The 17328-nt window shown below is 37.7% G+C and overlaps 1 long non-coding RNA gene across 1 annotated transcript; it reads right to left on the reverse strand.

Annotated features, from left to right (window-relative positions):
• Positions 1 to 778: 778 nt before the first annotated feature.
• Positions 779 to 6333, reverse strand: LOC118968305 (uncharacterized). Its single transcript, XR_005055916.2, has 2 exons — positions 5158 to 6333; positions 779 to 1146 (listed from the first exon to the last, which is right to left on the reverse strand). It is a non-coding gene; the product is annotated as an uncharacterized lncRNA (long non-coding RNA).
• Positions 6334 to 17328: the final 10995 nt, after the last annotated feature.

A 17328-nucleotide genomic window follows, 5' to 3' on the forward strand; every position in this document is an offset into this window, starting at 1 on the left:
CCTCCCAAGAGCTCCTGATAGGGTATTCTCCCTGATTTGAAAGACCACCTGGAGGTTATTAGCCCCTTGAGGGCCCTCACACAGTACATTATTAACCTTTTCTTTGCTCCCCAGGTGCCTACCTCAGATCCTTATTCATTGTGAAACTGGAAAAACATGCACTGTGCAGTTTGTATCGTAGGTAGCAATACAACACTACTCCTACTGATCCCTAAACGAAAGTGACCCAGGAAAGCCATTCCTGAATGTCAATAATCTAATGTCTGTGTAATCAAGAACGGGCAGTCTAATCTCTGTCTTTTGGCTAACTAAAATACTGTTCACTGGGCTAATCAGAAGCTGGTTTTAGGCTTTGTCTTTTATAGTAAATACTATTAACAGTTTATGTTTTTAAATTAGTTTTGAGCTAACTTTAAGAGTTTGTTCCTTGAGGGGACAAGAGTTGGGTTGAAAACAAGAAATGAAACTTGTGATTCACAGGCATTCTTTTCCATGTATCTTTCTCAACACCAGAGTATTAGAAATATTTTTGAAAAGGCTTTAGAATAAAGGTCTCTTCCTGAAAAAAATGCACTAATGAGAAAGATGTGAATTTATATTGAAAGAATTTTAAGATAAATGTACATATAAAACTTTTCACCAAGGGCACACAAAATAATTGGCTGAGAATATGGCCATTTTCAAGGTACTATTACACTAACAATATTACCATCTCCATGTACACTTCTGATTTTTGATGAACATGAATTCATTATAAAACAAATTACTGCACTTAAAATGAACATTAAAAGCTGACATTTATTTATTTATTTATTTTCACCAGTTCTCTTTCTTCCATGGATGTAATGAATAAAACCAGAGGTGATTATTGCTAATTTTGACAACATCTGTGCAATAAGTGAGTGCTATTTTCAAAGCTGCAATGGGTTAGAGGGAAAGAGGAGGGAGGAAAGGGGAAGCAAACCCCTGTGCATTTCCACTGGGTCTCTGGGTCACACACTTGGCATCCTGTGTTGAATCCCACATTCTCTGGAACCATTCCTTTGGGCAGGTTTTTGAGGGAAAGCTGGGATTCAGGCCCAGGTCTTTTCAGTGCCAAAGCCCTTTTTTTCCTGCTGTCCTTCTGTGTCTTCATGGGATATTTCTCTAAAAAGTTTGAAGGAGAGAGAGGGATAATAAGAAATCTAAATAAAAGTAACTGCTAAGTTCACAATAGCATAAATAAACCTGAATTTTAAGGTGGGGTTTGATAATAGTTTGTATATCTATGTTTTAAGTGAAAGCAAAAGAAAACTGGTTGTATAAATATGGAACCTGCCATCTAACATGAAATTCTGATAAGCATGTGAGGATCAGGGTTTAGGACTCAGTAAAGAAGAAAAATTAGAAAATACTTGAATTAGGTTCTATATAAATTTTAAAGTCAGTGATATTTTGGTTTCAAAGCAGGGCATTTAGTCATCTTTTGGGTCTCTTCTCAAACCTGAAGAAATTCGTGGAAATTTCCTCCAAAAAATGCCTATTGACACATAATCATTTTTTATATTAAGTGTTTTTGAGGGAGTCACAGATTCCCAAAAGTTTACCAATGACGCCCTTCTTTTACCTTTCCCTGAAGCCCATGGGTCACAGAGAAAACTTCTTTAGGTGTTATCACAGATGTCATTCTCTAAACAGACATTTTTCAATGCCTGCAAATGTAAACAAATCTTTCCTTTATAGCCCAACTATAGCGGGGTCCATGTGCAGGAAATGTACAGCTGGAGGATGAAGAGATCGGGACATGCAGATTGGATCAGGGCTATAGTAATAGCTCACCCTTACATAGTGCTGAAGGATGGTTCCTGTGTTATAGTCCTTTCCTCCTTAATCCTCACAATCAGCACATGCAGGGACGTACTGAGAGGCTTAGTAAGGTGTTTGTAGTTTACAGCCCAAGAAGAGGGGAACTCAGGATCTAAACCCAAGGAGTCTGAGCACTGAGACTACGCTCTTCATTATGACACCACAGACCTCTCGAGGCTGCTTCCAAACACTGGTTTTGATACTCAATTAATGCATTTGCCAATTCATTTGCTATGGATGGCTGGAATTTGGCACTTGGCTGCAGTTCCAAGCAAATGTTATAAGTGAAGAAAATTGAAAATTCAGTTACCTGAAATCTCAAAATATCTAGATGTTTGGCTGCACATCTGACTGACTAGATTTATTAGATTTCTATGAGGTGTTGGGCTTTGAGTGCATAGGTGGCATTCAATAAAGAGTATCAAATTTCCAGGTCAGCCAACTTGTAGACCCAGGTGGTATTCTCTGTAGTAGTCCCCACATGCTCCTCTGTCCTTGCATAATAAATGCTAGCATGGCATTATGAAAAATTTAAATGACAGATAATTTTATTAGAATGCTAACAGGTTTTTTTAAAGTTAAGTTCAGAATCATGTTCCTAAGTAAAAAATAATTCCTTTACAAATATTTCTAGACTCATGGCTAAAATCTGAAGCAAAGTCTTCACGTCAGCACTGGGAGGCATATGAAAGTTTCCTAATCACCCAAATCTGTGAGCTCATCACTAAGACTTGGTCTGTAAAGTCTTTAGAAAGGCAGGTTTCTTATAAACTCCTTTTGATTAAGTGATAGTTGCAAAAAGAATAAAAGGTGACAAAACTGGATATATTTAGTCAAAATAAAATTGACTTCCTTATTTCTGCATAAGCAAAATATACCATTTTTATAAGAATTTATGAAGAGAAATACAATCAGGTCATGGTACCTTTCCTTGTCCTCCCCTGGAAGTTACTACTCAGGCACTGTGTTTTTACCTATTTTATAAGACCTGTCATTCTTCCTTGTACTTTATTTAGATAGCAGTTCATCAATCCCTGCTATAGTCTTAGTTTTTTTAGGTACTTAAGCCATGTCGTTATTTATCTTTGAACCCAAGTTCTCTGCCCTGCCCTTTTTCCTGCACCAATTTCTGCTTCACTTAGGGTTTTGTATTCACAGGTGTGCCATGAATATTTGTGATCGAATTGAGTGGTCCAATATCAACTTTAGATGACTGCTTACTTTTCCTTTACAGATGTCCAAACCAAAGCTATTACCACATCATAATCCAGTGTGTCTGTCCTTGATTACCACCATCATCACAGTCTCTCTCAACTTATTAAACACCTATTTTGGTGGCCTTTATAACACCTCCTCTGTTCATCTGCAAGCTTTGCTTAATCTAATTAAGAAAGTGTTCATTTCTTTAATGAACTAAAGAGCATAGAAATTTGGAACTTCTCATGGTGCAGAGATGATGAGCAGAGTCATAAGAAGAATTTCACAATGTGTTACTTCTAAGCCAACTCTTCTCCCATGCCATGGTGCTTTTGTGAGTTTCTTTTTCCAGCCTCTGTCCCTTCTGTTCTCCCTTCTTTTCATCTTCCTCCTTTTCTGTTTCCTTCACTCTTTCTTTCCCTCTCTCCTTTCTTTTGTGGAGAAAACCATTCAAAATCCTTCAAGTTGTGGTTTGATTTTAGAGCTTTTTATTGGCTTATATTTTTGAGTGCTTGGGGGCATGTAAAATATTTTTCTTTTTTAAATGTTTATACTATTTCATTACTTTTATATTATATAATTCTAAGTAACTCCAAAATAAAATGAAAAATTCACATCAATCTTTAAAGAAACTTTCTTCTAAAGTTATCTTTGGACTACATATCCCTCTTTTTTTGTTGTTTCGGGATATTTCTGTGACATTCTTGAGAAGCATTCAAGACCTCTGTTAAGGCAAGCTTTTTTTTCAAGCTTACACCTTCATCTTATGTCTCTCAGATTCTCAGTGGACTCCTACAATTCCCCACTCAAAGCCCTGCTGATCTTTCGGAGGCTCTGGCGGGTAGGTGGGGCTAGTTTGGCCGAATGTATAGTAGTGTGCTGCCGTGGAATATGTCTTGGAGCACCTTTGTAAGAGTTCTTTTGAGTCAGTTTTTAGCATTTCTTCCTAACTCTTCCATCAATGAAATCAAGTCAGTAGCTTGAAGCTGACCATGGTGGAGTATTTAAATCACAGAAAGTGGCAAGGGCTTCAAACCAGTTGAGGATTGGTTGTTAAGTATGTATCAGCACACCCTGTATAGTTGGGGCTTGGTCTACATTGTCTTTCTTACATTTGCTTCTAGTGCACTCTCACCAGCTCTTGTGCATTAGTTTCTGGGGATAACGGAAGCAATCAGCCTTTACCTAAGGTCTCCCAAATGGCTAGGTTATTAATCAAGTGGTCATTTGGCCTAGCTCCCTTTGTTCAGTCCCATGTTTGTAAATATGCAAGTGTTAGCTCTACAGAGAACCATAGAGAAGGCAACTAAAGCCCAGGGTGATGAACACTTTACAAGATTACAATTCTAGTTAGAGGTAAGGCTTGGACAACAATCTAGGTTTCCCCAGTCCCAGGTAGGTTGTGTTGCTGTTCTTCAATTCTGACTCCCATGACTTAAAAAAATCCTAAATCGTAAATATTCCATTGTAATTAGATTTAGAAAGCATTGCAGGGTATAGAATAAAATGCTAGTTCTAATAATATTAATCTTTGCTTCTTTTTCTAATGTGAAGAATAAGAAAACTAGAGAAATGGAAAATGTACAAGTATTGGTAAAAAACAAAGCTCTAAGTAAATTATGTTAAGAGATACATACTTTTAAACATTTACCATCCTCACCTGTCAACATTTAAAGGAATGTCTGGCTCTAGTTCTAACAACCTGAAGCCAAAATGACACAAATTTTTTCATAATTGTAATGGTTTCATCCAAATCACTTGCTAAAGGAAAATGCAACATCTTTAGCAAAAAGTAGAAAGATAGAGGGCAGCACGGGACCAGAGTGCTAGCTGCCCTTCAGAAGAGGAGGACTGCCTAGCTTGCTCTTCTAAAGAAGCAGCAGAGAAAGCAGAGAGAGGAGCAGCAGATGTACCCACATCCTCTCCCCGACCTCACCAGAAGGAGATGCAGCGTCTCTCCCTCATTGTTGAAAAAGGAAAGGGGATCTTGGAGACACAGCCAGTGAAGGAGAAATGAGTGCTCTGCTAGTTCAAAGTCCATGTGCAGATTGGACAGGAGAAGTGTGCAGTGCTGAGAAGATACTATTTTTAGAGTGTACAAACAAGAGAACTTACCGGGAAGAAGGTTTTTTTTTTTTTTCTTTCTTTTTTTTTTTTGCAGGTCCTTCCAGCCCCAGTAATTAGATAGGTTTGGCAGCCTGAAAGAGAGGCTCGTGTTCCTGATGAGCGCCTGCTTGCATGCGGGTGTGATTTAGCGTGCTGCTGAATAAACACAACTCGGGGACACGGAGGTGATAACCACCAGCCTCAGCAGAAAGAGAGAGCCTATAAATATGCCAGGGGGTCAATTGCAGTGATTTCATTCTGCCTTCACAGGACTGCTGATGAGGTCTGACAGGGCAACTCTACTTCATCACTGCAGCACACCGGTGAAGGGGGCCTGAAGGACAGGAGCCGCGGCGCAGCAGCCCCCGCCGCGGGCTGGCACCTAGCGGCCTCTCCTGGGAAGGCCAGCCCGGAGGAGAGGCAGCAGGAGACCCAGGCGCTGCCGCACGCTGGGCTTCCTGCTTCCTCTTCCTGCACCGTTTTCTTCCGCCACCTTCTCTGTCTCTGTTTGTCTCTCTCCCCCTGCTTCCTCCCCACTCTATTTCCATCTCTTTGCTATTTTGCAGTTTCTAGAAAGAATCTTTTTTCTTGCTGGCAGAGAATTTGTAACAAAGGAGGGATAGGAGACCTAGCTGCTGCTTCATGGAGGAGAGAGCTTTTCACTGCAGGAGCGTCAGGATATGCACACTCTTGTTAGGACAGCAATGAGAAAACCCTGGGAGGGTGCGTAGGCGGAACTGCTGGGAGAGGAAAAAGAATCTTCCTAGGGAACTCTCCCATAAAACAGTTCAGGAGCTGATATAAATCTATTTTCCCGCACCTAGTTTTCTTTTACTTCAGGAAATAGCAAATACAATTTCCCCAGGCACCTCCCAGTTACCCCATTGTTCATGGCTCTTTCCTCTGGCTCAGGCTGCCTCTCTTTCAGTTTTTGCTCCCAGACATCCATTTGCCCTTGAAATTATGTCTCCTGTCCCAAGGTCTGCGCACATAGCTCGTGTACACACTTGCCCTGCACCTTCAGGCTGCGTTCATTCCTGGCTGAGTCTGACAAATGGAGACAGAGTCGCAGAACCCGGATTGTGGATTGTGCAACCATCTGAACCAAGACTTCTCATTGCTGCGTTATCGATCTGCCTGTGGACCGTCTAGAGAAATGGAAAGGGTGTAGGATTGTGAAATAAATGTAGTAGTCCTCCTTGGCATCTTCCTCTTTGTCTATACTCTGTTAGTGAATGCTACAGCTATTTATTTAGTCTTTGCAATTTTCAGGAAAGGGAGGAAGTCAAGAAGGGGTTTTAAGGCAGGCTGTCCTATTGTCCCTGAATGGTCTGCCCCCTGAGCTGCATCGATCTCAACACTATATATCATGGTAACATTTTTACGAACAAGTATTATACTTGTGAGATACCACCACTCTTCAAGTTATTTTATAAATAGAAAAAGATAAACAGACACACAAGTATTACCCATATTACTTAAAGCCAGGTTCATTTCCAGAATTAGAACTGTCTTGGATGGGAGTTGTTCATTTTTCTTGGTCTGCAGATTTATACCAGTTTTCCAAGTTTGAAGGAAGTCCCAGTGAAGGTTGGTTGGTAGGCTGGTAAACCATGCCCTTCATGTATGGTTACAGAGATCATATGCACCATTGCTAGGTAAGACTAACACTGCAAAAAACACCAAAAACACATGCATATGTGCATGATTTCACAAGTACTGGTCTGCCCCAGTTAATGTTGAGTTAATTTAAAACTAGGATTTGTAACTTGTAGTTTTGTATTTTTTCTGTTCTTCCTTTTGTATTTGAACAAATTACTTGGAAGAATACCCATTGATAAGGAAAGTACTTAACATTGTTTGGCTTGGATTTTGTTTAGTTTTGTCTAACTGCCTGTAGGTTATGGACTTTCTATGGGAGGTGTCATTGACGTTCATCTTCGTACTCTCTTAATAGGCGTGGCCTGGTGCATAGTACTGTAGAAGAATTCTTAGTTGAATAAAAATCTGAAGCATATTTTAATTATTTCATCTTCAGTAAAAGCCATATTTAGGAATTGTGGAGTAGAGAGGGAAGGCAGAAAGGGAAACACCTAAAAATGTGCTTAGCCTGGTAATAAATCTAACTTCAAATTTTTACCAATAGTTCCTTTTACTTATTATAATTTAGAAGAAAAAATATATGACTCACAAAATAGGCAGAATCAAGTTAGGAAATTAAGCCTCCTTAAGAAGAACAAATGAACAAGGATACTCATCAGGCAAATAATGAAACAGTCAGCATTTTCAAGCAGCATATGAATGGTAAATGCTTAAGAAATAGCTGGAATTTCTACTTTAGTAGTACAAAAAGAGCAAAAGGAAAGACACTTGATAAATCTCTTTTCTTTTTGTTATAAGCTTTGGAAATGATACATATCCCACTTACCAAGAAATTTTTTTTCCTCAAAATGAGAGAAAATCCAGTGACCAAAAAAGAAGAGGAAGAAAAAACAACAACAACCACGCAGTGAACACGATAATCTCCAAAAGCCAAACATGAAGGCATAAGGGGAAGAAGGCAGACTGAAGACATCAGGCAATAAAATAGTGAGGTGAAAACATAAACTGTGTCCCTTGTCTTCATGCTCATTGTGGATGGTAGAGATCATTGCCTAGAGAGGCATGGCCTTGCTAACCTTGGTGAAATGCATGAAGTGTTAATATATTTTATTAAAAGATTCTATGGCAGCATCTCTGCCTTCATGCCTAGGTGGTGTTTTTCTTCCTGCTTTTATCTTCGAGCTATTCCTTGCAGTCCCTGTCTATGATCCCTGTAAGATAGCAATAATGTCTGCTTATGGTGAATGGATCCAGGGCTTGTTGTATAATGAAGAGGAGGTTAAGTAATGCTCTGAGCTTTAGTTCCCTTACTGTTAGCAATTTGATTCTGGTGCACTTCAATGTAGTTTTTTCATGTTTCTTATGCTAGCATTCCATTCAGCTTCTTGCAGCTGTGGGTTTATAATTTTCACCAAGTTTGGAAAACATTTTAACCATTATCTCTTCAATAATAATAATAACAAATAAGCAAAAATAATTTTTGTGTCCTGTTTTCTTTCCTTTGGGAACTCCAATTACACTTAGGCCATTTGAGGTGTTCAACATCACAATGGTGCTCTATTCATATTTTTGCCAGGCCTTTTTCTCTCTGTTTCATTTTGGGTTTCTCTTGCTATGTCTTCAAATTCACTAGCCTTTTTTTTCTTCATTTTCAAAGCTGCTGTTAATTATGTCCATTATATTCTTTGCCTGTGTCATTGTAATTTTAATCTCTACAAATATGATTTAGATACTTTTTATTTCATCTGTCCCTCTGTTCCTCTAGCTTTTTGAACATATGGAATATAGTTATAACCAAGGCAGGAGAGGCTAAAGAACTGGCTGCGGAAGTGTCTGGGGAATTGGAGAGGAGGGGAGATTGAGGATTTATGTGAGAAAATGAAGTCAGTGGCAGTTTGATGCTGGCTGATACATACAGTGGAGTCAGGGAAGGCTTTTAGGAGCCTGTATGAAGGACAGAGGTACTGCATCACTTCCTGCTCTCTTCTGCTCTACCAATTTTTCTCACCCAACTAGAATATATGCTTCCCAAGAAGCTTTTTGTTCACAATCTGTTTGTTCACTGCTTTGTCTTCATAACCAAAATATTTCCTGACAAATTCAATTTCCGCTGAAAGAAGGATTCAGATTTTGCAAATGCTATTCAAGGATAAGAGTATTGCCTGATACTCCCTACTTTGGTGAACTTTCACTTCCTTGTGGGTGTTCTGTTTCCCAAAGAAGGGGTGGTGTTCTGTATCCAGACTTTAATCCATTCTCTGTGTTTACCCATGCTACTTACACTGCCTTTTTGCAGCTAACTCAGAGGTTGAAAGGATACTGTGTGCTAGAGGAAGAGGCTGAAGAGAGAAAGAAGAAAGAGTCTGATCAGACTTCTGCCATGGGGCATCCATATTGCATTTGAACAGCCATAGAAGATTGGGACTGGGCCTGTAGTAATTAATGATTGTTATCACTAATATTTATTGAGAGTCTAGTACATGTTAGGAACTCTGCCTAGCACCTTATATGGATTATTCATTTAATTTTTGTAACAACTTTGTTTTATTGAATCTTTATAATCAGCTATTATTTTTATCTCCAATTTAAAAATGTGAAAACTGATGCTCATAGGTGTTGTACAACTTAAAATGATCCCACAGCTAAGAAACCACCTGCTGGTTTCTAATTACAACTAAGGAGCCATAGTTAGGGCTGAACAGAGTGTATATGGTGATGGGCCAGAGTCTACTCAGGAGGTGAAGACCTAGGGAAATTCTTTCTCCTGTGTATTCTCATTTTCATGTTCCTGCTTGTACCTGCGCAGATGCTTGCTGGACACACAGATAATAGCCGACTGAGATACCTTTACTTGTCGTTCTAAATTCATCAACCAGAAGGCAGGTGTTGCATTAGCAGCTCTGAGTTAAAGGGTGGTGGTGACTGATCACTCAGTCAATTCATGTCCCTTGGCATGAAAAAGTCAACTTCCTGTGACACTGCGTTCTTAGGCATGAGCCTAAAACAATGATGCTACATATGTGTGCTGCTAGTTAAGATCAAACTCATGGTTCCAGAGAGCAGAAGGTCAAAGCACTAAGACGGATTCATTGGAATTAAGCTGGCTTCTATCATAAAGCTTCATATAAATATTACACCCAGCTCTATAAGACAACGTTTGGTTTCTGAACCTATTAATATATAATGAGGATACTATGTAATTAATATCATTTGTTTTGATTTTCTGTTAAATCCGCTTTAGCAATAAGAATGCAAGGTAATTATTCAGAAAGCCTTTTCAACAAATGTCAGTTTTCATTGATTAAAAATCAAGTCAGTGCTTCAGTTGAAATGATATTTACAAGCATGCTTTAAGCTGAAATGAATAATTCTCAGGTTATTGAACTGCAAGTTATCTGCAAAGAATTATCTACTTTTCTCCCCCTCTTCCTTCTGCGCTAAGGCTTGCTCTCAAATAATAATAGAGGACAAACCAGAGATTGTGGAGAAGAAATGCCATGGTTTTGCGTTAAGGGTTTAATTTTCTTTATGTAATGTTGAAGCCACAGTTTCCCTCCTCTGTGGGTTGCAGAATCTCCAAAATCTAAAGTTTTGGGGAGCCAGAGCCAAACAACGTAGCTTGGGAAGGACTTGAAGCTGTTTATCACTCAGAGATCTCAAGTTTCTCTGTTTTCCTGGGGTTCTGCTGCAGTGAGTGGTGGTTATGCTTAGCCGACTCAGGCATTTATTTTCACTCTAAAATGGCTTTTTTCCTACATATTTCTTTTTCATTCTTGCACATAAAACAATGGGAAAGTAGTCTGTCATCTGTTATTCAGAGTCGTGCTGAAGGTTATGTGAATTCAGAGCCATTTGTTTTTTCAGGGACTAAAGAATGTGTATGACAACCCTAACTATTTAGACTGTGCTTTATTCATATTTACAAATAGACACGTACATATAAATCAAGGCACCAAAATTATGCACTGCATGGATTTTAAAATAAATAATGTTCTTCATGTGAGTAGCTCTAAGAAGTATTCCAACAAAATGACAAAAATCCATTACTATAGACTCTCTTTATTCACTTATTCATTATCCTTTGTACCACTCTTGCACGTTCTTTAGCCATGGCAACAACAAAAGTCACCCCAAATCCCTACCTTGTGGAACTCACATCTGAGCCAGGGAGACTCACAATAATGAGCAAACTTGTGAAGTATGGGGTGTGTCAGATAGGGATAGACACCATCCAGGACAACGGAGCAGGAAAGTGAGTAGAGGAGATGGGCAGGGAAAAAGTTTCTGTTTGCAATTAGGTCATGAGGAAAACCTTACTGAGAAGGTGATAGTTGAGTAAAGTCTTTAAGAATATGGTAGAGTGAGCCATGTGGGAATCTGGGGGAAGAGGATTTTAGCCTTAGGGAACAGAATGTGCAAAGGCCCTGCTGTGCTGGGTGGCTGGCTATGGAAGACGATAAAGGAGTCCAGTGTAGCTGGCATAAGGTGCAGGAGGAGAACAGTAGGAGAGACAGAAAGTCTAACTGGGGACTCAATGAAATACCCCTGACAAGCTCACATCTGTCATAAAAGGTAAATGTTCTAAGAGCTTGAGGCTAAGAGGATACTGAAGGGCAACTCATGTCCTTTCTGAGTCTTTCTCTGTGATCTCTAGCAACTAAGCCACTTCATCAATGGCCATCACAATCTAAACAGGATGACTTCTGTATCTCTGAGTTCTTGGATCTGTTTAGAATTTTCCCAAGCCATGTCAACTAGGCCCACATAGACTGGTAATTTTTTTTAAAGAGAGAAGTTAATAGGGAGAAAAAATATCAGAGATTAGAGGAATGACCATTTACTTGTAACTGAGAGCAGTGTTGGGTATAGATGTATGAGTTAAAGGTGACAGGGTCTTCAGATACAATTGTGAGTTTTCATCTAAGTTATATCTTGGTAATTGTCTTGAACAATGGACTAAATTTTAAAATACCACATTCCTGATTTCTGACACTCAAAATGTTCTATCTCTCCCTTTCTCTTTTCTTGGGTTCTGCTTTAATGGCAGGAGAAAGCCAAGTAACATGTTTGGTTGAGTGACTAGATTAAGGTGATGGGGTGGGGAGAGAGGAATGGAACTAGAATTTATTTGATATTTGCTCTGGCGAGGGACTGTACTAGGGCTTTGCACATTACCTTCTTTGGTCCTCACTGCTCTCTGAAGAAGGTAGGGAAACTGCTCAGCTCTCTAAACAGTCTTCTCTGTGCTCTGACCCCATCATACACCCATGGATGGGGAGTCCAGTAATTGATAAGGTAGAGAGTGTGAAGATGTCAAAGTCAGGATCCACATCTATTAATATTCGCTAAGGGAAAACTGCAATTTGGTTTTCTCATCACAGAGAACACGCTCCAAGTTCCTTAAGGGATTGTGACCATCATCTCTCTCCAGCATGAGGGCGTACTACTTTCTTAGGTTAACACTGTAGTCTGCCAGAAACACAAACCTTGGAAATATTCAAGACCCAAACAGTAAATAATAAAAAAGTTTGCAATCAGGGTAGATGAAAAGAAGGAAATGTGAAAACCCTTAGTAATTCTATGGCATCAGAATATTAAATTTCTGTAATAACAAATTACGATATAATGAGGTCACATTAGTGGAATAAGAGGCCCAGATGCCTCAATGATTTAATCTCTCTTTACATAAGCTTGCATGGAATTTTAATGAGTATTTTGATTGATAACATATTTAGTTCAAAATAGGTCTTTGAAGACAGCTGTAAGAGTATTAACATTTAAAAGATGCTATGATAGAAATTCATTTCATTAAGTAGCTGATAAGAAAAAATGACTATATAAACCTGTCAGTGTCAGACATACTGCTATGACCCATCTACTCCGATTGAGAAAAGAGTAGTAGCATACCTTTATTGCACTATTTTTTGAACACTAGAGGAGCTCTCTCTCCTTATTTAAGAAAAAGCCAAGTTTGAAGACCAATGGGGCTTATGCACACAAGACCCACGGGAGTGTGGCAAATCGAGGAACATTTCTTTAAGGGCCTGTGGCAGACTCATGCATCCCAGGGACCAGTGCAGAAACAACCCTTTGAAAAGTGACCAGAGGTAACATGAAACAGACTGATTTTCTAATTTTGTAGTGTTGGTCTAATGGACAAAGGCCTGCTAGGACAGTATCCACAGAGGCTGGTGGGCAATATCTTATTCCTTCCCCTCTTCCTTGCTAAAGCCAGCAAGCACCATCATCTACCCCACCCTTTCCCACGGGTACCATCATTATGTTCCAGCTGACAGGTGCCATCTTTCATGCTCTCCTGTCTTGCTGAACCTGGAAGGTGCCATTTTATTTTCCTTTTGGTTCCTTTTTCTCTTTTTCTTTTCCTTATCCACACTTTTTGGCAAGTACCATCTTCGCATGCCTCCTCTGCCTCACTCCAGCCAATGAGCAAAATCTTCACAGTCTCCCAAGGAAATGAAGACACAAATAAATGGAAAGATATTCTGTGCTTGTAGATTAGAAGAGTAGTAGTAGTTATATTATTGGGAGAAGTATTGTGATATTCTTAAAATGTTCATACTATCCAAAGCAATCCATGGATTCAAGGCAATCCTTATCAAAATTCCAATGGCATTTTTCACAAAAAATAGAACAAATAATCATAAAATTTGTATAGAACCACAAAAGATGCTGAATAGTAAAAGCAGTCTTTAGAAAGAACAAAGGTAGAGACATCACACACCCTGATTTCAAAGTATGTCAGAAAGCTATAGTAATCAAAACAATATGGTATTGGCATAAAAAACACTCATGATTCAATAGAACAGAATAGAGAGTCCAGAAATAAACCCACTCATATATGGTCAATTAATTTGCAACAATGGAGGCAAAAAATACAAAGGGATAATGATCTCCTTAATAAATGATGCTGGGAAAACAGGACAGCCACATACAAATGAATGAAACTCAACCAGTATCTTACACTATACACAAAAATTAACTTCAAATGGATTAAAAACTTGAATTAAAAAAAATGAAGCATAAATCTCTTAGAAGAAAACATAGGCAGTAAGCTCCTTGACATAGGTCCTGGTACTGATTTTTTGGATTTGACAGCAAAAGTAAAGGTAACAAAAGTAAAATAAACAAGTGGGACTACATCAAAGTAAAATGGTTTTGCGCAGAAGAGGTAACCATCAGAAAAATGAAAAAATCAGCCTACTTAGTGGGAGAGAACACTCATAAATTTTATATCTGATAAGAGGTTAATATCCAAAATATATAAGAACTCACACAACTTAATAGCAAAAAAAATCATATTAAAAATGATAGAGGATCTGAATAGACATTTTTCTAAGTAAAGTAAACAGATGGCTAACAATATTGAAATGTTCAGTATCACCAGTCAGGGAAATCAAAATCAAAACCACAGTGAGTTCTCACTCACACCTGTTAGAATAGCTATTTTCAAGAAAATAAGAAATAACAAGTGTTGGTAAGGATGTGGAGAAAAGAGAACCCTTGTGCACTGTTGGTGGGGATGTAAATTAGTGTAGTCACTATGGAAAAGAGCATGGAGGTTTCTCAAAAAATTAAAAATAGAGCTACCATATAATCCAGCAATTGCACTTCTGGATATTTATCTGAGGAAAATGAATACACTAACTTGAAAAGATTATCCAAACCCTCATGTTCATTGTAGCATTATTTACAATAGCCAAGATATGGAACCAACCTAACTGTCCACTGACAGATGAATAGATAAGGAAGATGTGGTACATTTACACAATGGAATGTTATTCAGTCATTAAAAAGAATGAAATCTTGCCATTTGCAACAACATGGATGAACCTTAAAGGCATTACACTATGTGAAATAAGTTGGACAGAGAAAGATAAATACAGTATGATCTCATTTAAATATGGAATAAAAAATACTCATAGGTACAGAGAACAGATTGGTGGTTACCAGAGGTGGGGGTGGGGCATTGTACCCAAAAATCATCTCTTTAATATGCTAAATATCCATTTTCTAATAATTATTCCCCTTTTGAGTCTTCATATCTTCCCAGTCACTGTTCTCTGGACATCTTCCAATTTTAACAAATAGCCTTTTAAACTTTGAGTCTCGGAATTGGTCTTATAAGTATAATGGAATTCTCCTAGTTCTGAATTTATGCCTCTATTAGTACAAAAAACTATTAGATGAAGCTCATAGTTTACTAGATTAGACAGTAGACTCAATTTAAGGTTTCAGAGTGAAACTGTCCATTTATTTTGTCTAGAAATGCCTCGACTGTGGACCTACCAAAGCTTTGTCTTCAAGGCCCACTTGCATGGGCCCTGTCAAGGCCCTGAAAGGGCCTTAGCAGTCCATTCTACACTCATGTGATTTTGTAAATTTTGCAAAAGTAAGATATTTTACTATTTCTTAACACCATGGTTTAACCTTTGCTCTCTTCCCCATGTTGGAATGGCTGTGGACATTTTTTTTCTACTAAATACTATAGTTTTATTTATAATGAAGTTTTATTATAATGGGTTTATTGATATATGTTTTTTAATTAGGGTATCATTGATATACAATCACATGAGCAACATGGTTATTAGATTCCTCCCATTATCAAGTCCCCATCACATACCCCAGTACAGTCACTGTCCACCAGCATAGTAAGATGCTATAGAGTCACCACTACTTGTCTTCTTTGTGCTATACTTCCTTCCCTGTAGCCCCCCTACATTATGTGTGCTAATCATAATGCCCCTTAATCCCCTTATCCCTCCCTTCCCACTCACCCTCCCCTACAAACAGGCACAGTGCTCCCCAGCTCTGCTTTTACCTTTCCTAGTGAATATGAAACTCAAAGCATCTAGGCGACAGTTAAGTTAGCCAATGGTTTGAGTATCAGGGTCATTCTGGCCTCATAAGATGTGTTAGAAGCATTCACTCTTCTTCTATATTTTGGAAGTTTGTTAAAGAATGTTATTAATTCTTTAAATGTTTGGTAGAATTCACCAGTGAGGATTTCTTGTGGAATGTTTTTTAATTTTCTTTCTTTTAATTATTGATGTAATCTCTTTACTTGGATAGGTCTATTCAGATTGTCTATTGCCATTCTTGGTTTCAGTAGTTTGTATCTTCCTTGCGTTATTAGTATCTCACCTAAGTTTTCTAGTTTGTGAGCATACAGTTGTTCATAACAGTTTCATACAATCCTTTTTTATTTCTTTGGTTAGTAGTTATGTCCTCTTTTTCATTCCTGATTTTAGTTGTTTTCACCTTTCTTTTTTATTCATGAACCTTTTTAATGTTCTGTCAGATTTGTTGATCGCTTTAAAGAATCAGCTTTGATTTCATTAATTATCTCAATTGTTCTCATGTTATTTATTACATTAGTTTTCACTCTTTATTATTTCTTTCTTTTGCTTGATTTGGGCTTAATTTGTTCCTCTTCTGTTTCTTTAGGTAAACATTAGGTTATTTATTTGAGGTCTTTTAAAAAAATATAGACATTTATAGCTATAAATTTCCCTTTAACCACTACCTCACTTGCATACCTTACGTTCTGGCAGATTGTTTTTTGTTTTTGTTCATCACAAAGTATTTTCTAAGTTTCTTTGTGATTTCTTCCTTGATCCATTGATTATTTAGGAGTGTGCTACTTAATTTTCATATATTTGTGAACTTCCAAAATTTTCTACTCTTTTTTATTTTTTATTTCATTCTATTGTGGTCAGAGACATAGTTTGTATGATTTCAGTCCTTCGAATTTATCTTGACTTGTTTATTGACCTAAGGTATGGTCTATCCTGGAATATGCTCCTTGTGCACTTGAGAAGAATGTGAAATCTGATGTCTTTAGAAGGAATGTTATTCAGATGTTTATTAGGTCAAACAGGTTTACACTGTTGTTAAGGTCTTTTATTTCATTTTTGATCTCCTGTTTGGTTATTTATTTTATCTATAATGAAAGTGACGTATTAATATCTTTTACTGTTATTGTTGAAATATCTATTTCCCCCTTCAATTCCATTAGTTTTTGCTACATGTATTTCAGGGATCTGTTCTGAGGTGCATATTCATTTATAATTGTTATATTTTTTTAGTGGGTTGACCCTTTTATCATTATATAATGTTCTTCTTTGTCTCCTATAACAGTTTTATCACAAAATTAATTTTGTCTGATATTAATATAGCCACTCTCCTGGTTTACTGCTTGGATGGAATATCATTTCTCATCCTTTTACGTCCAATCTATTTGAGTCTTTAAATCTAAAGTGAGAATCTTATAGTTGGATCATTTAAAAACAATTTCATTCTGTCAATTTCTGCCTTTTGATTGGAAAGTTTAGTCTGTTTACATTTAAAGTTGTTCCTGATGAGGAAGGACTTACATATCAAATTCCATATGCCTTATTTTTTTTCCCCTTCCTCCATCCATTATAGTCTTCTTTTGTGTTAAAAAGATACTCTCTGGTCTACCATAGTCTAACATTTTAATTCTGTTGTTATTCTTTTACTTATATTTTTTAGTTACTTTCTTTTTAGTTGCTCTGAAGATTACAATTAGCATCTTAA

This window comes from Manis javanica, chromosome 2 (assembly GCF_040802235.1).
Source record: "Manis javanica isolate MJ-LG chromosome 2, MJ_LKY, whole genome shotgun sequence".
Classification (NCBI taxonomy): domain Eukaryota; kingdom Metazoa; phylum Chordata; class Mammalia; order Pholidota; family Manidae; genus Manis; species Manis javanica.